The 27,433-nt window shown below is 37.2% G+C and overlaps 1 protein-coding gene and 1 long non-coding RNA gene across 16 annotated transcripts in view; one reads left to right on the top strand and one right to left on the bottom strand.

The window, feature by feature from the left end:
• The first annotated feature begins 6,012 nt into the window (after positions 1-6,012).
• Positions 6,013-25,690, top strand: LOC142602361 (uncharacterized). Of its 2 annotated transcripts, XR_012836120.1 has the most exons (6): positions 6,013-6,442; positions 8,967-9,088; positions 12,740-12,789; positions 13,729-13,803; positions 14,923-16,015; positions 25,397-25,690. It is a non-coding gene; the product is annotated as an uncharacterized LOC142602361 (long non-coding RNA). The 2 variants fall into 2 exon arrangements; XR_012836119.1 differs by lacking the exons at positions 13,729-13,803; positions 25,397-25,690 and having other exon boundaries at positions 15,700-16,010.
• Positions 7,419-27,433, bottom strand: part of METTL8 (methyltransferase 8, tRNA N3-cytidine) — a 47,248-nt gene continuing 27,233 nt past the window's right edge. For 6 of the 14 annotated variants that reach the window (XM_075756683.1, XM_075756687.1, XM_075756685.1 and 3 more), the window contains one exon: positions 25,812-26,078. The gene's annotated coding sequence lies outside the window, so the exon portion shown is untranslated. Of the gene's footprint in view, positions 11,749-16,007; positions 16,108-16,979; positions 17,210-17,293; positions 17,447-19,870; positions 19,926-21,158; positions 21,200-23,973; positions 24,072-24,588; positions 24,760-25,811; positions 26,079-27,433 lie in introns of those variants that run through there. The other 8 variants (XR_012836115.1, XR_012836111.1, XR_012836110.1 and 5 more) reach the window with 8 other exon arrangements.

Below are 27,433 nucleotides of genomic sequence, written 5' to 3'. Positions count from 1 at the left end.
AGGAGAGAACGTCATTAACACCTTTTCAGAAATTTTCAAACATATTCTAAAAGACTTCCCTTATTATATAGCATCGTAAACGTACATAAGGCTTTTCAGAGTCCCCGGCAATGGCCTGCGTTCATTTGGCCATAAAACTTCATGGTCCAGTGGCCAGATGGATAACATGTCACTCACAGTGGTGAGCAGTCAGCTCAGTGTCACCCATCCAAAATATTAAAAACTAAATCCAACTCAAATAATACTGAATAAGTATTATTCATTCTTTTAAAAAAGTATAAATATTAGATTTTTTTCTTTGCCTCGTAGTTTTCAGGAATAGTCTGCTATCAAGTTTTCCCATGCAAACACTACATTCCCACCACCATCAGGCATAACTTGAGGTAGTAGATATGGGGAAATCCCCTTTCAATGGGATTGCTCTGGATAATAACGAAGGTGCCACGTACCTACCTACAAGGGAAAGCTTGACTCCAGGCAAAGCCCAAGAAAGCTGGTTTAGTTTTGCTGACTGCCAAGGAAGAGGACCTGAAAATTCAGATCAGAACAGAGAGGAGTGAAATGCCTATGTGCTATTTTTCTCATGAGAATGTGTCAAATAGAAGTTAGCAAAGGTTTATCACAGTAGTAACCCTCAAATCAAGTAAGGACACTTGAAGAACAGAAAAGCAGCATTATTCCAAAGATAAAAAAGATAAAAAAGCCAAGCAACAAAAACCTGAAAAACATTAAAATTGTGACAGCTTTCAACTTTGCCACTGGAATTACTTGCGCAAGAAGCTTTTATCACAGTAAATTCACAATGTACCCCTAAATCTTTGGAAAAGTAAGAGAAGTTAATGGCAGTTAGCAAAGGAAAGGGCTTAAAGAAAAGAACTGATGGGCTGCATAGTGAAAATAAGGAAGACTACATCTGGAAACATCTGCATTGCATCTATAAAGATAACTGTGCACTCACGTGAAATGTCAGTTTCAAAACTTTTACAAACATCCTTTACAGAACAGAGAGACATAATTTCAAACATTACATGTAGTAAAATCCAGAGTTTATCCCAGATGTTCTTGAGGAAGAATATGGTAGTATGGGACCAATTAAAGAGAGATTATAGTTTCTTCCCTATTCTGAGACCTTCACTGCTTACAGCCACCAAATACATTTTGGTGTCCTCATGAAAAATATGTACTCTATTATGTTCTTAATAACTGGGTATGTGTTATCTTTGTCCCACCAAACTGAATTTGATATTAGCTGGCTTATGTTTGATGCAAGGAGCAGATACTGCAATACCTAGGAATGGTGACTGATCAGGTCAGGTAACAGATTATATGAATAATGTGTGTTTACATGTAAGTTCTAAATAAGACTATTTTTAAATTATGTCAATCATTAGAAGGAAGGCCTCAAATTCATGGGACAATCGGAAGAAGTAGAGGTAGAAGAACAACTTGATTTAGCAGGCTTGTACTTACAGGAAAGAAAGTCAGGAGTTTCCAGACTTACAACAAATGACAACATCCCTGGAAAAGTATTAAACTATATGCTTCCGACCTTAAATCAATCTCTATCAGCTAGAGATCAGGGAAATGTCAGAAATCAGAGATCATTAGTGGCTTTTCTTTGGATGCTTTTGGTATCTATTTCCTTCACCTGCTTCTTTTGATTAAGAGTTCTAAAATAGGCCCAACAAAGATACTACATCTCTTCTTTTTACCTTTTCATATATTTAATCAGAAATATTTAATATGTAGCCATCTTCCATCTTCTTGGACTTGGAGCAAATTACCTGCTTCGGCAGACAGTGGAGCAACCCAGCCTTGTTTCTATCCTTTTCTCAAAAAAGCAATGCTCTTCTGTAAGCAATATTCAAGTAATTTGATTTATCCCATCAATTATTTGCAATGACAGTGAAACTGAGTTTTTGTTTGTTAAGAAGGCTTCAAATTCTTTGTAGGTTCCCTGTCATCCCAGCACTGTGGATAACAGACCTGCAGCGGTATTTTCTTAAAGCATAAGCTATTATAGTATGCCATGCTGTATATTTGCCAGTATATATGAATTTTATACATAGCTATATGTATACAAACATGTATACACGCACTCACCTGCCCCATATATAGAAGGACATACATACACCCTATAACTATGCCAGCACTAGCAGTCAATCTGATTTAATGATCATAGTAGAAAAATATTCTTGTAACTAAATAGACATACTGGTACAGCAGCTTGAGTAGAAAATGCCTAAATTATTTCATCATCAAAATGATATATTTATGACATTTCTAGGTTAGATGAAATGTAGCATGCTGGGAAAACACAACTTGGAGAAGAAAATATTGTTTTCTGTCTTGGTGAATGCTGGTAGTTTGTAGCTTTGACACTCTGTCCTTCTCCTGGCACAGCTGAGCACATGTATGGACCCTCCCTGTATCAGACCAATGTGCTCCTGGCCAGTTTGGGCTGGAATGAAGGCTAGAATCTTCTAGTCTGTGTCCTGTAGCTCAGAAGATTCAAAATGCAGTTTTGGCATGAGTACAAGGTAAAATGCCAAGTGACTGTGACAGCAAGTGTGTGCTGTGATAGAACACCATCTCAGATTGTAACAGCTTCTGCACCTGATTCTCACAGAGCATTTCTATTTATGAGCAAATAGGAATGTTTCAGTTGTACTAACAATAATGTTCAAGTTTAGCTAAAGTTTTCTAAAACTGATTTAGAGCAATAATATTTTTATAGGAAAAAATTATTTAGATCTTGATTAAATCAATTTTGAGGCTCACTGAATTAGAGCTGTCTCCCTGAGCCATATACAGCGCTACATGCTTTATAATTTTTTTAATATAGCACTTGCTAGCAACTCTGAGCTGCAAGGTAACAAAGACATACATAAATAATATACTAGCAAAAATATCTTCCCTAAATATACCAGCATATCAAGATGCAGAGAAGCCAAAATGAAAAAATGGTATCACATTAAGCCTACATTTGAGAAATAGACACAAACACCATGTAAGCACAGATCTATTTTTACCATCCATGTAATTGTCATAAACTGCATTTATCATACCTTTGCTATCATAACCATCAGTCAGATCCAGTGATCCACCTCTGCTATGATTATTTGTACTCCAAATCTCTAAGAAGCCTGCAAACAGCTTCCCTTCAAACCAAACACAGAAATTAAACAGAGGGGTTTTTTACCATAGAAATGTTCCTCTTGACTCCAGTCTCCCTGCTCTAGCTACTAAGATCGTTAGCTACATTCCAGTCAGAATCAAGGACACTTGTACAATTCCTTCTTGTGTGTGTCATTTTAATAAAAAATAATTTGGTTTTAAATGTTCCCTGGTGAAGAAATGTAAAACCCCATCCTGATGGATGCTACATTCTTTTCCCCCACCTGTCTGTTTTCATTTCCTTCTACTGCTTTTCTTCCCGTGTCCCTTGCAATCTACTTGTCTGCTATTCCCTGCAATTTTTTCTTACACTCAGACTATTCCTTTTATAACGCTGCTCTCAGGTAAACAGGCCCCTCTTATCTGTCAGGCGTCCTCTCCATTTTTTTTTAAGCTCATGCTTTTCCACACATCTTTCATACTTCTGTCTCACTCTTTACACCTTATATCTTCTTTCCTGAAGTATCTGTCTTGCCTGGAGCTTATTTTGTTGCCTTTGATTTTAAGCCATTAGAGACAGACAGTGTTTGCAGAGAGCCATGTCTGTATGTGTTTTCTAATAGCAACGGGGCATGTCTTGATGCTTTTTTCAGGCAAAAGCCATACCAGTTTAGGGCTGTTGGGTTTTTTGTAATTGTTGAATAAGGCCTTCAAATTTTTGCCAAATAACATCAACAATAAGCCTGATAGATGATGAAATATTAGGTATTCAAATAACAATATTATAATTTACAGATTCCTTGCCTCTGTTCCCTTCCAGCTCCAGCTGAGCTGGTCTACAGCTTCACTCCACAATGCCCCCTGTGCTGATAATAGGGGAGCTGCTTTGCTCATCTGATCCTACACCCACCTAGTCCAGTGTCCTCTCTCTGGTTCTGTCCAGACACGCTGTACTCCTCCAAGAAGGTGGTAACAGTCCCATAGTCAGCAGAGTTCAGACAACTTTTCCTTCTCACCCACCACCCCTCCGCACGGACACAAGGTCCTGGAAAATAGTGGTATGGGAGACAAGGTGCGCAGCAGATTCCTGAAGAGTACTGAGAACAAGTTGTGATTTCAGACAGTTCAGGAGGTAAGAGAAGAAAGGCTGTTTTGCTTATTATTTAGCTTGTCAGTTAATACTTCCTGATTAAGACAAAGGTGGAAGGTATACATACCAAACTGATCATAAAACAATAAAATTAATGATGCCAATGAAAGCGTGGAGTGGCAGAAAAAGAATGGGCTTCAAAAAGATTTTAGTTGGCTTAGGGAATGAATGGGTGGGTAGATCTTTTGGAAGAAATTCAGATGGAAATGGGAGCATAGGAGAGCTGACAGTTACTGAAAGAAGTGTATTAAAGGCTCGACAGCAGACTACCCTGATGCAAAGAGAGCACTGAAAGACAGCAGCAAGGCTTCATCAGGAGCTATTTGATTAATTCAAAAATAAGGAATCACACAAAAATGTGGAAACAAGAACAGATGACTAAAATTGTGTTCAAAAGAATAGCACACTCACATGGGGAACAAATCAGGAAGGCTAAGAGGCAAAATGAGTTAAACCAGGAAAGGACCTAAAAGCCATTAAAAGGTTAGACACACACACAAAGTAAGGGAGACAAAGGCAGGTTAAAATCCAGTATCTAACAATAACCAAATAATGTGACACAGAGAAAATATAAATATTCAATGGTCTTTTTTGCCTAATATGTCTACAAAAACCTTAGCATCAGATATTCAAGGCAATTAATTTTAACAAAGGTCAAGAAGCACAGACCACAAAAGGGTGGGAATGGGTTAAGTGATATTAAGACATGCCAGTTTTTCAATCCTGCTGATTTGGAAGCGTAGTTCAGAAAGCAGTGGATAAAGCCTGCGTCCCTGTAGCCTCGCATCTCCTGTTTGGATTAGCCCAGAGCAAAAACTCTGACTGAAATTTATGGCTGGAATATTTGTAATGTTGTTCTGTGAGTATTCCAATTCCTGATATCGTGGTTTCATTTACACTGAATTCCTCATTGCCGTGGAGGACACTCTATTTACCTGCTCATTTTCACAAAAACTGTAGGTACCTTTGAGACCACCACTACTCACTCGAGTTCAGCTGGAAAGTGAGCAACCAGTTCAAAAAAGCACAGCGTGGTCTGACTGGTCATATAGTGTGATCATACAAACTGTGTTTCCATAGGAAAATGTGCTAAAAATTACCCCAGAACACCTAAAAAGATAAAATAATCTCTGAGTGACGATTCGGGGGGTGGGGTGGGGGAGGGTTGTGGTTTGGGTTTGTTTTTTGGGGTTTTTTTGAGAATTCATGGAGTACAAGGGAGGTCCTAGAAGATTAGAAAGGATGAAAATACTGCCTGTCTTAGGAATCAGAGTTCAATTGACTTAACTTTCATAAATACTTCATCCATCTCTGAGGGACACTATCATAGGTTATTATGCAGTTAGTGTATAGGCATGCAGATAGCAATATGACGTTAAAATGTAATCTTAGGATCATTATTGTGTCAAAGCTCTCTGATTTCCTTCTTAGAAAGGGCAATAGGCCTACTGAATAAGAAGGAAGCAGTAAATGTAATACTGCACTTTAACAAAGCTTTTAGTTAGGTCCTCTCTAATTTTGCCTGCAATACAAAAAATAGTGTAGGTGAAATCAAGTAACAGTTGACACACAAGTAGTTAAATATTTCTCCCAAACAGTATTTATCAACAGTTTCCTGACAAAGCAGGATGGCACTGCAGTAACATCCTTTAGGGATTTCTCATTGGTCCTATTCCGTTTGATTTTTCATTGAACAGCTTGGATAATAAAACAGGGAGTAAACTTGTAAAATTTGCAAAAAATCTGGAAGGGGGTTGCAAACACATAGGAAAACAGATCAGAATTCAAAATATTTAGATAATGTGAGAAACAATATATCTGCAACAAGCTCATATTATATAGAGAGAAACTAAGTACTACCCATGACAAGAATAAAAGAGTATATCAATATAATATGATGCTTTAACAAGGCAACAGGATTGCAGAAAAGGATAGGAAGGTTTAAGTGGATTTCAAACTAAATATGAGTCAACAACACGATGATGTTGCAGAAAGGCATTTCTCATCCCAGGATGTATTAGGAAGTGTGCAGTATGTGAGATGCAGGACCTAATTATTTTGCAATCTTCAGTGCCACTGAGGCCTCAGCTGGAGCATTCTGTGCAATTTTGGGCAATGCACTCCAAGAACAATTTCAACAATTTGGATGGAGTTGAAATGAAATCAACAAGAATGGTAAGTTATTTTGAAAATATGACTAACAAGGTTAGGTCAAAGGTTGAAGGAATGGGGCTTGGCTTCCTCAGAAAAAGAAGACTGGGGGGAAAATGTCTGTTTTAAAGGTAGCATACAGAAAGCCATGATCAACAGTTCTTTGTACCCACTGAATTATAACAAGTAATTGCTTAATTTGCAGCAGACTAGACTAGAAGAAGAAAAAAAAAACCACCAAAGTTGAAAGGCTTTTTTTTTTTTAAGTCTAGATTAGATGGAATAGGTTTATGGAGGTTGTGGAATCCCCTTCATTTGTGGTTTTTAACAGCAGCCTACACAAACATCTGTCAGGGATGACCTAGTTACCCATTTCCTGCCTCAGAACAGGGATGGACTCGATGACCTTTTAAGGTCTTTTTCTGCCCCTCTCCTTTTTTTTTTTTCCCCTGTAATGATTTCAGTACTAGAGAACCTGTTGCCTTTAACTTGGCTGCTATAGGTTAGTCAGTACCACTGCTATAGGCAGCCAAGGCCTTAGTAAAATAAAACAAACCTTCATGTAAAAGAAGAAATTATTCAGAAAATGAAAAAATAAAGAACACTAACTTTAGTAATTTTAAAACATAAATGTGTCAAGAAAACCCAAAACCAAACAGATAAATAAACCCCAGATTTTTATAGTGGAAAATGCTATTAACATTTTTTAACCAGCTTGCATATATATATATATCTCTATCTATCTTTGCAAAAGCTTCATTCAATACTTATTATATTCTGTTCATAATGATGATAGAGTTGAATGTCATATTGAGTGATATGATCAACCACATGGCAAAAATCATAGTGCTGTGTTATATTTAACTGAAAAATACTATTCTTGATTAATTTCATTATTTCTTAAAATACAGTTCTATTGTTCAAAACATCCATTTTATAACCATCAAGATGTCCAACTGAGATTTTGAATCCTTTTAAAATAACCAGGCTAGTAAAAGGTATTTTGATGTTAATTCTTAATTTAAATCTTTATTTAAAGAGAAAAAAAATCTATGATTTTCAACAAGAAACAAAAGTGATACATGAAATACAGAAAAACAACTCACAGAAGAACTGTGAATGAAGCTCTGTCAGCACCTCAGGGTTATGATGGTATCATAAACCACACGAGAGCTTTTCTCCTGTGCTTAAGACGCTGTCATGAGAAACCTTCTGTCTCTATCCACGGTAGCCTTAGGTATCACTGTTACCAGTACTTAGATAATATCAAGCTATGCACATGCACAGAGGCACGAAGTGTCAAGCTATAGTTACAGTTGATCTGATGACACTTTCATCCTGGGAGCTAATGCAATCTCTTTTAAAGAAACAAAAACATTTGTGTTGAAGTCTTCATGACTATTAAACTTCTAGATGATTTCTAAGAGTTAATTTAAAAAAATACTTATTTCTTTTTCCATTTTTCATAACTACCAAGAAGGCCTCTTCCAATTATTTAAGCATGAAAAAAATTCTGTTCCAAAATATAATTTTAAAATATTTATTAAAAACTACTTTCCTAGACCTCTAAAATGGTTATGTTTTCAGACCAAGCTTGTAGTTACAAAACATACATAGCATAAGAGGGTTTTCATACCTTCCAACCAACCAATCAGGAAAAGAATCCAATTCCTACTACTAGCCTGCAGTGGGATAAAAGGAAACAAGTTGGTAAACCACAGACATCTGGTTCAAAATATCGGATGTGTGGCCAGAGGCCATAACATGTTCTATATTACCAAGATCCCCATCAAAAAATGTGATCAACCTTTCCAAAATAGTGTGAGTTATCAGAACTACACTAAATGGTAATTTATCCAAGATCAGTGTAATTCGTACATTTGGCTCTCCTATTTCTGTAGACAGCCGTGTTTAATTCTGTGTGTGTGTTTCCCAGACACTGCTAGGTGAAAAGGACCTGAGAAGGAATTTACTGGAGTTGCAAGACAAGAAAGGAAAATGCCTATTGCTTCAGTTGGTGTAAGACATTTGTAAGGCAACTGAGGAAATTAGCTTTCATTTCCAGCCTTACACACAATTGCATGCCAGATTTTTACAACACAGAAATGTGAGCAGGAGGACATTGCAGGAACACTGACACATACCAATGAGTCTCTTTTCATTTTCTCTTCCCAGGCTTGTTTAAAGCACACATCAGAGATATGAATTATATAATGTAAGAATTAGAGTAATTGTTTGGGAAATATTGAGAAGAAAGTCCAATGGTTGTGTCTGTGAAAGTAAGTTCTTATGCATGCAAAAAACCAAATGTATACAAGCAACTATGCCATTTTTACCTACAAAGTGAAAGTTTGTGCCTATAAATACATGTTTTTGTGGGTGCAATGTATGTAGAATTGCTTCTTTTTAAACCAGCTCAAATTGAAATTGAATGTTAGGCCTTCCCATCTTTCCACCCCTCTGGTATAATACTGCATATAGAATGAATGGCATCATAAGGGAATTTGTTCGTATCTCATCTCATTTTTTCACCAAATTGTATTCCCAGACTGTTCTCAGCAGCTGTTCATCTAATTCATCAGCAAGAACCATAGAATATATTCAACAAGATTATACTGCTTTCATTCGGCCCCTTCAAAGAAGCAGAGGAAAAGTAGAGAAGTAGGAGAGGTAAGAATGCAATATGTGAGTGTATAGGAAAATAGAAAATTCCCACAGTCCTGCAACTCAGCTAAACATTAGTTATAGACAAACCCCCACAAACTGCCCTTTGATGTGTTAATTGAAATCTAGCTTTCCACATGGTCCCGTTTTCTCCTCAACACAAGGGACACTAGCTGCTCTTGAGAAAGAAAAAAATTAAATGCCTGTCATACAGTTTTTCCTTGCTTACTTCAAGAACAAAGGGTTAAGACAGGCATTGAAAAAGCAACCAAGAGATTAGATAAACAAATAAAAATGCTTATGTATGTGTATATGTGCATATGATGATAAGACAATTCCTAGACATCTTTCCCTCTCCTCTTGCTGCAACACAGACAAAAGATGGTGCCAAGCCTGTTAGGCCTCCTCCCTTTCTCTTCTGCTGCAGCTTTCAGTAGGCACAATGCTTATTAGTACCACAACAAACAGGGATTTTGTAGTTCAAGTGAATCATATCTTCTGGAGTGTAATCAATGGCTAAATCAAAAAAAAAAAAAAAAAAAAAGGTTATAAGCTAAGGACTCAAACTGCAAATCAACCCAGAAAGTAACAGCAGATATTAAAACATGCCACAGTATGCAGAGATGGCATTGACTCCTCCCTGCACCTAATCAAAGAGGCTCGAAGATCAAACCAGACTCATTCATCTCCTGCTTGTAATTTGCTCTATGGCAGTCCAGCAGTGTTTCACAGAAGTATTAACAATCTCAAAAACTACAGATGGAAAAAAATTCTGCATGTCCTTCAGTCAATGCAGGATTTTTCATTTTGTATTTTTCACTCCTTGGTTCAGTATCAAGCACTGGTGTTTTTTAGTGGTGGATCTGCAACCCAGTAGCTTTCGGTACACTGGAGTATTCTTCATTATGGTCTGGCAATGTTAGCTTTGCTTATTTTTCTAGAAGGTAGAAGAGAGTTTTTTGCTGCACTCTCTCATTAGCTTCCTAATTCTCCAATAAATAGTAAGAGAGTTGCATTCATCCTTCTTGCAATTTTAGTAGGAAGCAGTTGCTGTCCGCTAATAATAAATATTTATATTTGCAGAGTTATTTTCTCTGTTATGTTACATCTTGACCCATAGCTGTTCTTTTCACAAACAATCCATATTTGTTGCATATTTGTAAAAGTCAGTATCAGTATGCAGATACTGTAGCCTATTTTGAGTATGTCATCTTGTTGTCTGGATATATGTGCAATTTAAGTCCTCCATTATGACCTTATTTTGAGATATCCTCTATTTCCCATCTATGTTATATTTCAATCCCCCTCTTTTAGATTGTCTCGTTTGTTGGCCCCATTCTGGTAATGAAGTGTCTCTAACTGAATGCTTTCAGTGTGGTCCAACAGATGTATGCCAGGATGAGTCTAGTATCATAGTTCATATATTAGAGAAAAATATCAAAACTGCATCCTCTGCAACATTGATTAAGGGACAGCTTGAATCCATAAGGCATTTCAGGACATACTGCTAAAGATATTGCCTGTAAGAATAGGAAAAATTAATCTATTGCACATACTATAAAAAGGCAAATACTGGAGATACCAGCACATAGCCTGAAACACACCAGCATGAAATGAGGCAATGAGGTGGTCTCACTGTACCAAGCTGAATATCTCAGGATGGTGACATCTAATACTACGGTGCCCGGTCTTGAGTAAAACTTCCAGTACTTTCAGACTCTAAAAGAACTCTGTCACCTCACGCTACTGTTCCATTCCAGAAGGTTTGATATACATACCTTTTTTTTCCCCCACTTCATTTTTGGAAATTATTCAATACAATCCTTTTCTTCCCTTCTTAATTTCTCTCTACCATCTGCATACAGTCCTTCAAGGGTTTTCCTACTTGCAATCAAGAAAGTTCAAGTTTCTCAGGAAGGATCATTGCAAAGTTCTGGGGCCAGCTTTAGTACGAGTCTTGTTTTACCATTTACTGTAACAGAAGAATTCCCTAACACAGAAAACAGCCGCTGCTGAGCTTAAAGCTACAAGGCACCACTTGATCTGAGAGTCAGCTGATTTTAAGTGTGCAATCAAATACAGGCAGGGAAAAACTGACTGATGTGTCAGAGTCTCCGTAATTTGGAAGAAGATACTACACAGTGCACTGAAGCACCCATTATGGCTACTATTGCTGCATATATGTATAAGCTCAGCAAAAGATGATCTCCATTGCTTTGGCAGGAGGCACCCAGACACTATTCAGAGAAAGAACAAGTGCTTCCATGTCATTAATCGAGCTGAGAGAAGCAATCAGAAGTACAAAGTAGAGATCCGATTTCATAGGGAGAGGCTGAATTAAATTTCGGACTACTCTAACAAGTATCTGGGGAGCTGCAGGAAACTATTACGCAATATAATTTTATCTACAGGATTCATTCTCATGCAAACACATTGAGGAGTTATTTTCTTAGCTGACATCTAAACAGCCCTATCAAAAAGAGGATGTTAGTCTTACCTGGAAGATACAGAGCAACAGTCTTCAACCCATGACTTGTATGCAACATACTGGTCCAAGTCCTTCTGTAACGTTGCTGATGTCCACAGCACACTACCTGCTGAGCGGTGGGTCAGTGAAGACTGGGATCCCAGTCAAGAGTCTTTTTCCTTCTTTCATGAGGAGCTCCCTGAAATGCATGCATGACAATATCTGCCTTACAAAAGGCATGACCTGAGGATAGGACGCTAATAAAGAACTAGATAGAACCCAAAGAGAGCTGAAAAATTGAACAGCGCCTTGAAGGGCTTTAAAAACTTACTTAGTTATAAATGGTGTGCTTTATTAATAAAAATCAAAGAAGCTTCACCAGATCTGACATTCTTTGATAAGTTTTGAAAAAAATACAAAAAACAAATGCTAACACAGTTCTACAAAGAATCCCAACTCATTCTGAGTCTTCCTCATTGAGGTACGAAGAAAATAATCTTAAACACACCTGGAAAGTTGGTGAGTAACATTAATATCCTGCTCAACAGGACACTTGCATCAGCTATTATTGGCTATGGATGTCATTCAATGTTATCCTCTTTCTATGCTATTGCATTGATGATGTGCTGGCAGAGGCTGTATTTTATACATTAGCTTTCCTAGGAAAGCACAACTGCACCTTAGGGGTAAAATTGTGATCCTACTGAAGTCAGTGGCAAAGCTCTCATTGTTATAAATAGGGCTAGAATTTCACATTAGGAGTTATTGTATGGAGAGATGTACTAATCCTTTATTCCTCTTCTGTCTCTCTAGGGAAAACTTATTCTCACTTTTGCAAAATCTTATATAAGACTCAATGCCGACACATAAAAGAGCGTATCTATCAGACCTGACCACTAAAAGACAATGCATCTCATTTTCTGCCTTCCAAAGATAGATTCACCATTCATATTCAACTGTCATAGAAACAACAGTGAAAGCAATGCCTGTCTCAGATGATGGGATTCAGTCAAGGTTTAAGGATCCTAGGGAAGCAAAGGCAACAGTTTTCTCCCAGATATAATCAAGCATATTTGTTATTCACGTACTTAATAAAGCTCACAGGTGTCAGGAACAGCCAAAATACTTGTTTCATTGCCAACAAAACTTAACCTTAAAGCACTAAAATCAGTTTGCGTTTTTTTCCACAGAAAGTCCTACCCAATTTTCCTATCAGACAATTCCACTTCAGCTAGCAAGGGTAAGTGCCTAATAACACACAGGGCTACTTCAGCTGCTTGCATGCTAACAACTAATATAATTGTGCCTAGTTTTTTATTTTAAATGGAGACTACCTGCTTCCTATAATAATGGTCCTTCATGAGAGGACATGTTCCATCATGATTTGTATGATACCTACCCAAGTTCCCAATGGGAGTTGTATTTTGGATAATAAATGTAAATTCTTTGTTCCATACAGATTTTGGGCCAGCTCTAGCTCCTTTTCACTTATTCTAGTCACTATTTTGATCTTCTTTTTTATGATAGTACCATGGTACACTCATAAATTGATGTGCCAAGTTATTAAAAAGTTAAAAAAAATTCCAAAGAAGTTATAAAATATCTTGTAAACTTGTTCCAAATCAAGTTTTTAGATCCTCAGGGGTAAAGGATAATCCATGGTCAATTGCACATACTCATTTATTTATAACATTGTTTAGAGGCAAACAAAATAGCAGCAAGACATTTTGCACATTATTTTCTATTTTTTTATGTATTTCTGTATTGTTTCCTGACCACGTCTCAGGCATGCATAAAGCAACACAACTGCTATCTATCCAGTTCTAAGAGTTTGTCTGCATGGAGCTGGGAAGAGGCAAGTCAGCTTGCTTTGTTTTGGAATTTTTATTTTGTTTTACACACACGTGCACACAAATATGGGTACTTATGTTGGAGCACAAAGCATTAAAGAAATATTCCTTTCCTGAAGCTTCTGATACAGAACTGAGCCATTTCCAAAGACAACTCTGTTCTCACACAGTCAAGCTTTGCTGTTACTGCAGAAAGATCTGTTGTTCTAGATGACCCATGGTTTATTTCTGAGCTTTAGTAGATCCCTTAAATACCCCAAAGCTCATTCTTGGAGTGCCTAGAGAAAATAGAGCAGGATACTGATGCTCATTTATTATTCTTTGAACAGGCAGAGCAAGGGACAGAAGACAAATGGGCAGTATCCTCCATCTCTGGGAATACGCAGCATTGTTCTACGCTAGCTGTGAGTTTTAAGTACCAAAGTTACTGCTACACATGTTATCCTATTGCCCTTGCTCTAACCCAACCATGAGCTGATTATTATTCACCAGTATGGGACAATTTCTTAGACAGCCTCACAACCAATTACAGGTAAGCAGCTGTAGTGAACCCCAGGATTGCAGCCAGGCCCATTTTGCTGATGTGACAGGTAGAAAATATACAGGTTGTTTGAGAATCCTTTGTTTATATACTGCTTTAGCGGTCCTTTATGATGGAGGTTATCCATGGCTCTTGTTATTTGGTCCTGATGCCCAGCAATGACAAACTGTTTACTGGATAGCTTCTTGGGGTGGGATTCAACAATCTGAAAGCAAAGTCTACATAGGGTTTTTTTGAGAAAAAAGTTACAATTTCTCTTTTATAGAAGCTTGTGCTCTTCAGTACTGTCATTCCAAACTCTAGCCCTTCTACCTTCATGTGGTAAAGGGTAAGAGTAACCCTTTTGGCAAAAAATGCCACAGGGCAGTGGAAGAAAAGGTCCATCTGGGGACCAGGACACCAATAACTGAGGCTAGCACACATTCAGAATAACTCAGGAGATCCCTGACTCTGGCTCAAAAGAGCAATTGCACTGTTATTGCAAAGTTCCCATAAAGAGAGTGTGAGCGCAGGGTTGATAAAGACATTAGCTTTTTCCTGCTTTTCAGGATCAGAACTGAACTGTCACCCTGCCTTAACACAAGCAAGTAGTTATTGCTATGAATAAACTCAGCAATGCTACTTATAATCTTATGTCTCTAATGCTGGGTATATTAAGTAGAATATTAAATCCCTAATCTCTGTTAGTGATTATGGGTATTTTTCCACACAGCACTTCTCGAACATAATTCACAAACTAGATTCATGTCTGATTTCAATATTATTTTGGTTTTGCATAAAAATCATAAACAAACCCCTGAACATTACAGGTCTCAAAAACCTTATTAAATACTACCTTGTCCATAAAGACTTTGTACCTGAGAGATCTACACAAAAATGCTGAAATGGAAAGGGACTGAAACAGGCATATTTATATAGAGGTCCCACATAAACAGCAAGATTTCTCTTACACTTCTGATACACTTTTCTGTCTGACCCCAAGGGCAAAACTTCTTATGACCAGTATCTGCAGGAAGAATTTACTGTCAACATATACTAGAGGGAAAAAGAAGAAGAGCTCAGACCACATTCACACCAACCCCACAGCTCCTTAAGGCACTCAGTTTCAAAATATTTTTGTTCAGTAACATGAGCTTTGTTTCAAGTTTCGTTATGGCAGGTCAGTAGAATAAAAATGAAGGCAGGTTTGCTTACCACTCAAAGCACTTGCCTTCTTTTTAATTTCTCCTGGGAATGAAAAGTACATTCAGCTTTTCCTCCTTTGGCACTACACTGCCCTCATGGAAGATTACTGAAACATGAATTTGTGAAGGCTGTTTCAAGCAGAAGCATGTTCCTATGTGTAGGAATAATGTTAATTCCTGTCACTCTGAACATCTAAGCGAGATTGTTGTTAAAGCTGCTTCTAAAGGACCGAGGGAATTTATGCCATTCAGTTCAATGACTTTCATCACCTCTATTAGACTAAACACAAATGTAATATAGCCAAGCCAGATTCCAAAGGTTAGTCTTTCATTTAGGCAAAGTACTGGGGATGCAAAAGCTGTGCAGCATTTACAGGAATCTAACACGGATTCAATAAACCAATTGAACATGAAAGGAACATCCTTTCTAAATGCAAATTATTCAGGTGCGATTTGAGTTCCGTAAAGGTTACTCTTCCGTTCCCTCTCTCTGTCTAATAAATGAGAACACAGAACAGCTTAGTTTCCTTTTTCAAAATTCTTTGTATTAAGTCATCCTGCTGCTTCTATTACAGGCCTTTACTGTAAGGAGCAGATACAGACTCTGGACTGCTTCTGTCCTGTGATTGCTGAACACCAACATTAATCTTTTACTAAAGCACTTCTGAGAAGAACTGAAAAACTAATTTTAAAAAGCGAGTCTGACAATGCAGCAATGCACAGATGTACTCAAGCTGCAGGATTTTCTCTTTTCTTTTCATTTTGCCAAAAGAGCCCACATTTTCCTATTTGGAAGAATAAAACCACAAATATCAAGAAGGTCCTTGAAAAAGCAGCCCAACAATACTTGATACTAAACTGATCAAAGTGTCAACAGATCTACCTGAACAGGTATGCACAATAGCTGCAGATCCGACTATGAAATTTCTTTATGATGAGATCTTGTCTTGAGTGAAGTTGGTGGCAAAACTTTTAGTTGGTTCCTGTGGGTCAGAACAGTATTTGTTATATCAGTTTTGAGCTAGGTTCTTAGGAATTGTGGGAAAGAAAACTGTTATGTTATATATGTCATATTAGAGATGGTCTTTACAAGAGGGACTATAATTATGCATAAATTAAATGCTGCATAATAGTCGCCACTGAGTAGGAAGCTGTTGTGGGCCTTTCATAACATTGGCACATTCATTAGAGAAATCCACAAGTACATTTTATCTGCAAAATTTGCATTTTATATGGAAATTTGATTTCACTGCAATTCATATAGCAGCATCTTCAGAATTAACAGGGATGACTGAAACTTCGGAGCCTTCAGATGAAGAAAAAGACTGAATGAATATGGCATTAAATTCCACAAGAAAACAAAAACCAAATTATACTACTGGGAATTACTGCCACCTAACTGGGTATATCTCTCTGTTAAAGACACAGGGAGATCGCTTCTACTGGAGAAAAGAAGCACGAGCAGTTTTGTGGATACAGGAGATATTTTGCATTTACCATGTTTCTTTTCATACAAAATTCAAATGAAACGTAGGAAGCAGTCACACAATATTAGATTTTAAGCTAGAATCATGACTATATTTTAGACAATCATTAAGTCAGGTTTTGTATCTCTGTCTCATCTCAGCTGCATTCCGTGTTTTTTAATTGTACCAAGGTCTCATCCATTATATATTAATAGTAGCACACATGAAATAGCTAGTGTTTTGAATGTTGTAGGTATAAAATAGACAAGCAACAGTAAGAAGTTCAATTAAGAAAAACAAACATATTCTGGTTTTCATCGTGTGCAAAGACAGCACCCAAAATAAAGAGAATTATAATAAAGACTGGTAATAAAGTCGCAAATCAATACCTTCAGCATACCATGCATAATTGAAAGCAGGATTCAGTCCTCTCTAAAGAGCACCTTAGAAAGTCCCACATAAAGGGCTGGATAATATAACATTTACTGATTTTCCTCCTAGTAGAATAAACCAGAACTTTCTTGCTTTCTTTGTATCTATCACAGGCAGAAATACACTTGTAGGTCACGTGTTAGGCATTTATCTTCTGGGGCCCAGAGATCTTGACTCCATCTACATGCTGTTGACAAACTCCAAGAATTTAGCAGGTGTTACAGAACAACAGACAAGAACTCTACGGCTAGGGGCAGGCTACTAACGGTACCTTTTAAGACAAGTGTCAGTGCAGAAAGTTTAATCAGAAACAGATTCTTCTCATCATTTTGCTGTAATATTGTCAAGAAATCCCCTTTTGTTGTAAAATTGTCTGTCTGAGTCTTACACCATTTGGAAGGAAACTGATAAAACTGGTTTTGAGCTAGAAGCAAATAAAAAAATACTCATTTCAAATGTTAACATAACTTGCTAACTTGTTGTGGTTTTGTAACTCACACACGGCTGACTAACTTTTAAAACCTCAAACTTTGCATGTTTTAAGTTCTCATAGAAAATGAGGGCACAGTCTCATTTTGAAGCTCACATCTTATAGTAAGGTAATGACTTTTTCTTTTTTAAACACTAGCCAATCAGCAGCACATGAACTGCCAGTGACAAAAGCACTGCATATTGGACGCAATGGCTAGTAGTTTGTCACTTAACACAGCTACAGGTTTTTTGCACCCTGTTAAGAAGTTCTGTTCCCAGCTATTTCACCTACAAAAATAGCTCTCGAAACACTGTAGGTACTCAGGATGAAAGTTTAATACAAAATTTATAGAAAAAACTATTTTCCCTCAAAACAGTCTTTCCTCTGCTGCTATCCACTTGCTAGATATCCTTCCCTTAACTGAAAAATCACCAAGAGTTTTGCCTACCTGGACTGTAATCAGTCTAAATAATAAAGCATTTCCTTCACTTAGAGCAGAGCCAGACCCTGGTGCGCCCCTGGGCCATACCTGGCCTGCCAAAACAATACCCATCTGACCTCACAGCTCGTTCAAGGGCTCACTTTCCCCCAAAACCTCGGTAGCTGGGTGGGGAGACGGCACCTATGCTGCGCATGCTTTGCAGCAGCAGGTCTCTGTGGAGGACCAGGAGCGAGTTGTGACACCTCGGTGGCACCCAGCAGGCACAATGGCTGAGGTCTGCCCTGGCAGAGAGGTGCATCACCGCTGACGGCAACGTACAGCCAAAGTGATGTAACTGTTGACCAGACAGGATTTCTCCCTCCCCACCCCACGTTTTCAGGTGGGGAAGCACTCAGCAAGCATCCCTTTGGCTAGGATCTATGCAGAAGGCACAGAATGCTGTCAAAATAAAACACTGAATCACCGATGTAAAATCTCGCTTTTTTAAGAGGGAGGTCCTACAACGTAATGCTGGATTATACAAATTTATCTACAGTGAAAGTGAAAATGCCTTTTTGTCATTCTGATTCTCTGTCACAGCATTTTGAATGTCAAAGGTCCTATTTTAGCAAAGTTCCCAAACAAACAAACCAAGTTGTGCAGAAGTTCATCAGAAATTAAAAAACCACACCAACCAATGTCCTGAATGTTGGTATAATATACCAACTACAAAAGTAAAGTTAGTACAAATCTTCTCTGATAATATTTCTTCAGAGAACTGACAATTTCCAGGCAGACTCCCACAAACTCACACTCCTCACCTCCTGAACACAATAGCTAAAACTCAATTTAACAGCCAAAATTCACCCCTTCTAAAGGCTTAACCTAAGCATCCTTCTTTAAATTAGGTTGCTCTTCTATTCCCTCCTGCAAAGTCTACTTGTTCCACGTCCTCTGCATAGAGCAAGCACACGAGCTATCCTGAGAGTTTTGATGCTTAGCAGAGACTGAAACTTACCACTCTTTATATTTCTTTTAATAAATTTTTAATTTTAAGTAATTATTTTCAATTTGTCATAGGAGCTACAATTTTCAGGAGTACATGTAATACAGGCACAGCTTTGGTTCTGAGATGAGCACTGTTAAAAATGAAATAATTCAGGCCACCAAAGCTGCATATGAGTGTCCACTGTTCCCAGATTAGGGCTTAAAATGTTCACCTCTATATTTAGAAACCTAAAACCAAATGGCCAACTTTCCTGATGACTCAGCACCCATACTGACTGCAGAAGAATGTGGATCCCCAGCAGGCCCCTTGTATAAAAGTTCTTAGAAGGTCCAAACGTGAAAGTTAGGGTTTATACACTTTTCCAGGCCAAAACCGGAAAGTTGATCAATAACTTTTCTTTTACTTCTCATCCCATACTACCATCAGTTTTAGGAAGAGCTTCTAAGCATACAAGCTTTCTCTTTTACCTTATGTTAAATGCCTCTTTAAAGAATTTCTTTTTTCTCATGCCTGGACTTTTCTTTAATTGGATGCCGGCCAATTTCCATTTCTCTGCCTCCCAACCTGCTGATGTTCTCTGTGCTCATTTTATTTTTACACACACACACATATATATATGTATGTATATAATCTAAGCCCTTTAGGCTTCTCTTTGGCAAGAACTGTTTTGTTGTGTTTTAAAAAAAAAATAATCAGGGAGCACTGAAATACTTGGCAGCACTCTTGGAGAGATAAAAAAGTCGCTCTAGGCTCCCCTAGGGAAAGTTTGCACGTTCGTTGCTGATCTCACCTAGTAAGCTGGGGATGGAAACCAAGAGGCCTGAAGCTGTCACTGTTCATGTAGTTACACATGGAGATTTATGTTAAACTTTGTATTTATTCACTTTACGAATACAAGTAGTAATACTTAGATAATGTAAGTAATATGTAGGTAATACTTACTTACATTTCACTTGGGAGTCTCAAAAAGCTTTATTAATGTAAATAAGAAAGTAGGGTAGCTGGAAACAAGAACATGAAAATTATATGAAGTATCACAAACATACTTATAGTATACCTCTAAAAAAAAAAAGCCTGTAACATATCAGATAAAACTGTCCCATTCTTGATCTCACAGATGGCAGAAAAATCCACTGGAATGTGGTTAACTGAGTGTGTTAACACTCAGTTAATATTTGCCTGCATTATCATCAACAATTTGTGGTTTTCAAAGAGTGTTAGTATGTTTGTGTTCTTTTTTAATCTGATGGACTGATTTAGGAAAAGGAGAATAAACAATTGTGAGAAAAATGGAAACCCAAAGCATAATGTAAGTTTAAATTATACTGCTTTACTGGTATCTCCTTAGAAACACACAGTAATATGCAAAGTCTTTTGGTAATGGAATAACACTATTTCTATGAAATCTGAAAAGATAGGCAAACATAAATATGCATTTTCACTTCCTGACAATGCGTTAAAAGAGCCATTTTTCCCTTATTGTTTTTTCCAATCTTATCTTCACAAATTTTGTTATTTTGGACTTCAAAGAACTGTTAAGTTTAAGAACTGGCATACTTTCTTACAGGTACTTTCTCAAGTATCTGAGAGAGAAACATAGCAAAAATGAACATGTCTTTCTTAAGCATTTTATTGTAAATCACTATCTTAATCTACCGTGCTTATCTAGTTGGTTGTCAAGTTTCATACTACTTACTACCCATTAGAGAATGTTGTAGGATGAAACATTCTTAATATCCTACACTAAAATATAAACACACATATGTGAGCATCTTAAACCCAAACCAAATTTCAAGCCCTTAAACAATGAGTGAAAAATTCTATTGTCTCTGTGCAATTCATTTTTGAATTCAATTTTTTAATGATGAATGTAGATGTTCTTACTGACAGAATATTTTTGTACTTTTATAACTGCATTTTTATTTTTACAATGAATATTAGGCACCAGTTAATCTGGATGCTATTTGCAACCAACTAATCTATATCTTGAAGTGACTCTGTAGACTTTAAGAGTCTTCTGGACTTACATTGACATAAATGACATTGGGAATCTGGGTCAAAGATTCAAAGAATTTTTCAGATTTAACCCTGAGGCCTTTTATTAATATTAATTGCTTCAAAGGAAAATAAATATTTACTGTTTCTGATACTCTGCCTCAAGCCAATTGATACAAGAAGAAAAGAGGGCAAGTTAGTAGTTTGTTAAATATTTTAAGTGATATAATAATACTTACATGCTTTGCAGACTGTGCCATGCAGTTTCTTTTTTCATCTGCTTTAATTTGTTATTAAAATAAGTACATGCAAAATAAAAAGAAACTAAAACCAAGGTTCTTGTTGATTATATTGATTCCTTGTAAACTTCAGTAAAACAGAACATAGACTTACTGCCAGCATGATTTTGTTCTTCTCTCTTTGTATAACCTAGCTCAGACTGTTTCCAGTTTAAAAAACAGACCTTATTTCACAGTTTGGTAACTATCACCAAGTATTTATTCAATTTACTAATATTCGCTCTTGAATAACAAGGTGAAATGTTTATCTAAAATAAGGTTATGAGTGTGTTTGTCATAATTTTTATCTCAAAGCAAGTCATGCTCAGTGACAATCACAGCTTTGACACACCATCTTTTATTAACACAAACATCTTCAGCTGTTAGATCACAAAACTTTAAAAAGGATTAAATGATTGATTTTGAACAGCATTGTGTATCACCTTTGGGTCTAGCTCAGCCTCTGTGTAAACAGGCTTAGCGTTGTCATTGAGAATTACCCCCATTTATGCTAGGGATTAACATGCCAGGGTGTCTCTCTGTGAAATCACAGCTCCATTCTGAAGATGCAGCTTCTTGCTACTGTCATTTTCTCTTCATTTTTACGTAAATGCACATTTAACTACAGGCTGCACTGGTAGTTTGCAGGGAGGGAGATTAAGCCTGAAGTGAGCGCAGAAGATTCAACTCTGCTCCATTTCAGAGTAAAAACTGTTTCTCAGAGGGATTGTCACCCACATGCAAGTGCTGGAGTGCAAACCTCCTCCTTGAAATGCCTCACACTGTCTTTTCACTTCTCCACCCACCACTCTTTCTCATCCTCTCACTGTTGAGTGTAATCAATGTCATTGGAAACTAAGCTGCCCGATTCCTCAGAACGACATCTGACTACTGTGCTTAATAGGGTATGTAGCAAACAGAGCCATTAAAAATGGCAAAGCTTTTCCTAGTATAGAATAAAAGACCAGTGGTAGGTTCAGATTCTCTAAGCCCATCTGCTAAACCCTATGCTGCACAACAACCCTTTTATTCAGGTTCAAAGATGCAGCTCCTCCATTTAAAGAGCACTTGTTATTTGGGAGGAAATGGAGGCTGGAGTGTTTGCCTGACACTAAAGAAAGAAAAAATGAATGTTGGCTCTGCAATGAAACCCTCCAATACAGCCAGCCTGACCCAAGCAGAATTAATCAATTGTATGCTCTTTTAGGAAACCAATTACTTTTATTCTTTGGCTTTTGGCTTGTCCAAATGCCAGTTTATAGTGATACTGTCGTAAGTGACAGGAAAGTGTGGTAAGACTGATATGTCTCTCCCTCTCTCTGGCAGGCACTGTACTGGATTTGTCATTCTATATAAAATACTAACTGCTGTATGATTGCTACAGGACTACATGTTGTCATGCCAATTAGTATGCTCTCTGCTTTTCGACTTTTTTTTTCCCCCTCTATTTTTTCTTAATTCAGTAAACGGTGCCTACTAGACCCATTTTGTATTAAGGTTTATTCTCCAGCTCCACTGCTGAGCAATGTTAGGATCTCACAAAAGGTAATGAGAAAGGTTGTAGGATTGGGGTGTTTTTTGTTTAGGTTTTTTTTTTTTATTGGAGGCATTTTAAAATCTTAAACAGTAAATAAGCAGATTTTCCCTTTCACACATATAAAAATAAAAAAGGAAAAATCTAATATAAGCCATTTTTGGTAACTCACCAATCTTTTAGCCTTATGAACATTGTGATTCCTTGTGTTTTTTATAGGGCACACTGTATATATTTATCAATTGCTTTGTTGCCTGCCAACTTGACTAATTTACCTTGCTTTTTGTATCGTGTAAAGGGATAAACTAGACCTTCTAAATATTAAAATATAACATTATATGCCATGCTCAAATTGTCTATCATTCATTTCCCTAACCTGCCTTCATATGAAGTTTTTTCATGTCTCTAGGAATTTTCACCATCTATTTCTACTGCATCTTTTTTCTAGCTGAACAGGACATACTACAGAGAAGACTACACACTGGATTTATGCAGTAGCTATAAAGCATTCTATTTTTATATCACATTTACAAATATATAGCACTCTATTTTTACATCATATTTACAAATTTTAACATTTTGGTTGTTTTTATAACTAGCAGCATACACCAAGCCTGGGTTTTTAATGAACTTAAAATTTCGCTTAGCATCAATACACACAAATGCTCAGATTATTCTTTGAGTATTTATTAAATTGTATATGTCATCAGTGGGTTTTAGCCATCATTAAACTAATTCACTTGCTTTCTTAATCTTTCATGTTCCCTTCAAAATTGTAGTAACCTGATCAATAAAACATCCTCTGAAAATGGGACTATCTTGTTGCTAACTCCTTTTTCACAGTAACAATTGACAAGATACATCTGGCTACCATTAAGTATAAGAAGCTTTGTAACACAGATATTAGGTTTAATATTCTTGATGATGTACGTAGTACCTCAAATAACCTAAATTTTCAGCCTCTTGGATGAGCGCTCCTTTGCAACCGTGAGAGTGTTTTAAAATAATAAAGATACTCCTTCTCTAAACTGTTGTAATCCCAGAGAAAGCCTAAAGATTATTCTGCTGTTTTCCTTTTAAATTGTATTTCTAGTTTATACAAATTCATTTAAGTTCTGTTGAACAGATGCAAGTATAACAGAAACTGAGATTGGGAGGTACTTCAAGGTGATAATCTGCAGGTATGGTCTTGATTTAAATGGGACAACATCAGAACATATGGAGTAAATTTAATTGTCCTACCTTGATTGAACACAATCAGGATGCAGACACTTCTGTTACTCTTTTGTATTTGCTTCCCAGGAGGTTAGGAGTGTAGCTTCTGTCACTATAGAGTTCTGCTTGAAAAAAGGTAAAAACATTGTTCCCTACGGAAAAAGAAAAAGCAGGTGTATCATAAACCTGCCTGTGCTGCTGCAAACATGTGCAGAGCACATATAAACTACAACAAATGAAACATTCCATCTTTGTAATAAATTGAAATACATTGTGCACATATGGATGAAAGACAAAGCCTATAATATTCCACCAAGATGTGAAAATACAGTAATGCTTGGGAGAAAAAAACCTTTGAAGATAGGTCTTTCCACCTCCAATCCTCACCCCAATTTGTTTACCCAGGTTTCCCCCTCTTTCTGTGACAGATCAGTCCCCTTTTCCCTCTTGCCTCCTCCTTTTCATTTCACTTGTCTCTAGGCCCAACGTCCTCACCCTGCCACATTGTCTCCTGTTACACATCTTCTCCCTGTACAGTGCCCATGGTGTTCTGTTCCTCAGTTCCCTGTTCAGTTCTGCATCTCATTCTTCTTGCTTTGTCCATCCAAGCTTCCTTCTCACCCCAGTTCCCAGAGGAAACACTCATTCTCTTGTCAGCCTTTGAGCTGCATCTTCAATCTTCCTCCCCTCCTGCCTGTACGACTCCCACTTTCAAATCAGGCAAGCTCTTCTTTTAGTTGCTTGGTACTAGCAAAGGATGGAGGATGGTCCTTATAGCAGCCTTCCAGTTCCTGAAGGGGACCTACAAGAAAGCTGGAGGGGGACTGTTTACAAGGGCATGGAGTGATAAGACAATGGGTAATGGGTTTAAACTGAAGGAGGGTAGATTTAGATGAGATATTAGGAAGAAATTCTTTACTGTGAGGGTGGTGAGGCACTGGAACAGGTTGCCCAGAGCAGCTGTGGCTGCCCCCTCCCTGGAAGTGCTCAAGGCCAGGCTGGATGGGGCTTTGGGCAACCTGGTCTAGTAGATGGTGTCCCTGCCCATGGCAGGGGGGTTGGAACTAGATGATCTTTAAGGTCCCTTCCAACCCAAACCATTCCACGACTCCATGGTCACTAGACAGAGAAGTTCCCTTCTCAGCTCAAAGCCCAGTCCAGGCATGACCAGCAGGTACAACAAAGAATCTGCTAAGATGCCCATGGCAACCCATGTAGTTCTTACTGACTATATACTAACTGCAATTGTGTTTAGCAGACTTGTCCGATTTCTGGCTGATTCTCAAGAGGAGGGCAACTGGCACATAAGTGACATAAAAAACCCTCTCATGTTCAATCTTTGTTCCAAACACGGAGAGGTTTACAGATACTGAAAGGAAAAGTGACCTGTATTATTAACAATAGCAATGTTTAATATTTTTATAATATGTATATATGTTTTATTTCCAAGGTTGTTCAACCACCCATTATGAAGACGGTCTATGAAGAAGAGATGGTTTATGTATGAACTGTCTGCTATTATCACTGCCATTACAAACAGCGTACCCTATGGTACTTAAAATATTTGACTTAAAATAATTTAAAAATATAGCCAATACCACTATATTAATTTAGCATCTATACAATTCATTGCATTCACACAAAAAGAAAAAGCAATTTGTGTTGTACAGAAGGAAATAAAACTCTCTTGCTTCGATCCTAGAAATAACGCAGCCAGCAAACTTTCTGCAGATGTTTGTGTGTAGAGCTCCTGTGGAAACTGCTTAATTGTCTGCTATGCACAGGAAAAAGGGGAAATGAGGCATACGTCAACAGATTAAAGAGCACACTGGAGCAGTGAATAAAGATCACACCACAAATCAAAATGAAGTAGCAAAATTTATGTTAAGTGATTTCCACTGGTGTTTAATACAAATTTCAGGATGGTTTGTTACAAATTTTTAGTTGTTACTAAACAGCAGAATCTGCAGATCAGCCGAGTCACAAAAGGAAAAACAGCAGTTTCCAATACAAGAAACTTTTTACTAGTGTCACTAGAGTTCCTGCTGTCTCCCCATCTGCCCTGCATTTTGGTTGTCCTCTTCAGATTCAGTGGATTTGTAGATATGGCACAAGTCCCTGCCTTGGTTTTGCTGAAAAAAAAAAAAAACCACCAACATTTTCTATATGAGTTAATTGTTATTGACTAGATACTTCAGAATTAGTGTAGGAAAAAAGGCTGCTCACTTTCTTTACTTTATAGCTGTCTTGTACTTGCTTAAAAACTAAGCAAGGTCTAAACCAGTAAGTACCATTCTCATGTATCCCTGTACCAGCGGAAATGGGCAAAAAGTACACCCTATTGATAAAGCAAGCCAAACCCAATGAAGCCAAAGCTCAATTCTAACAAGATTATCTTTCTCTAATTGACATTTGTATGCATTCACAAGTCTGCTTTACCAGCATAGGAAGTCATGCTGAACCAAAAAAAAAAATTTTTTTTTTTTTAAAAAATTGCAATTAACAATTAAAATGTTTAGTATTTATATAATGTTTACTTCTATAAATTTATGTAATTAGACATTTCAGGTATATATCTGATTAAAGAAGCAACTTCAGATTTCAAAAGTGAAACTTACAGCCTTTTTTCTACGCTGGGCACACTTTGTTTGCAACACCCTAATTTTTCTTTCCCCCAGAAATTAACAATAAGCCATTTTAAACTGCATTTCCTATATAGTTGTCTGTGTCTCTTTTCTTTATTTCAGTATTTCTACTTGCCTTCCTTTTGCCAATACTGTAATATTATTTTTCTCAAGTAATATAGATAATTTGAAAGTATTTTAAAAACATGGCCTTTATTAAGCTTTTTGAAAACTGAAATGCCACGAAGACAAAATACAGAAAGTCCTACGCAGATGCAAAAGTTCCTATCGGGAACAATGTCCTTCTCCATTTCCCCTTCTTACAACTGTTCACACTAGTTACAGTTCACTTTACAGTGGATATTCTACACTTACAAATAGTAGCTGATCTTACTACTTCTAAAAGAGGCACCATTTTTCTAAAAGAGCTAGCTGATACTTACACTGCAAGCTGTGGAAGAGAAACAGCCAATTTTGCTCAAGGCCGTACAAGAATTTAGGGTTTGGTTTCTTATGATGTCACATTTTTGTTAAACTAACAACACAGCATATTAAAATCTTGCCAGATCAACATATCAGTGTGAGAGCCAAAGCAAACATTTCATTAGCCTCTACACATGGAAAATCTACATCACACACATGAATAAGACTGCATGATGCTCAAGAGCTTATCATCACCATCTCCCCCCTGGAAAATTCTACAACTGAAAATGCTTTGTACTAGACTAAGAGCTATACATACTCAGAAGTCACGATTAATAGCATAGGGTAGAAACCTAATTAAAATATAAGCAGATATTTATTTACATTTCCCATGCAGATGCTGCAGACTCTTAAGACTTGGGGCTTGAGGAAACACAGCT

Source organism: Balearica regulorum, chromosome 6 (genome assembly GCF_011004875.1).
Source record: "Balearica regulorum gibbericeps isolate bBalReg1 chromosome 6, bBalReg1.pri, whole genome shotgun sequence".
Classification (NCBI taxonomy): Eukaryota; Metazoa; Chordata; class Aves; order Gruiformes; family Gruidae; genus Balearica; species Balearica regulorum.
This window is presented reverse-complemented; position numbering and strand designations above follow the sequence as displayed.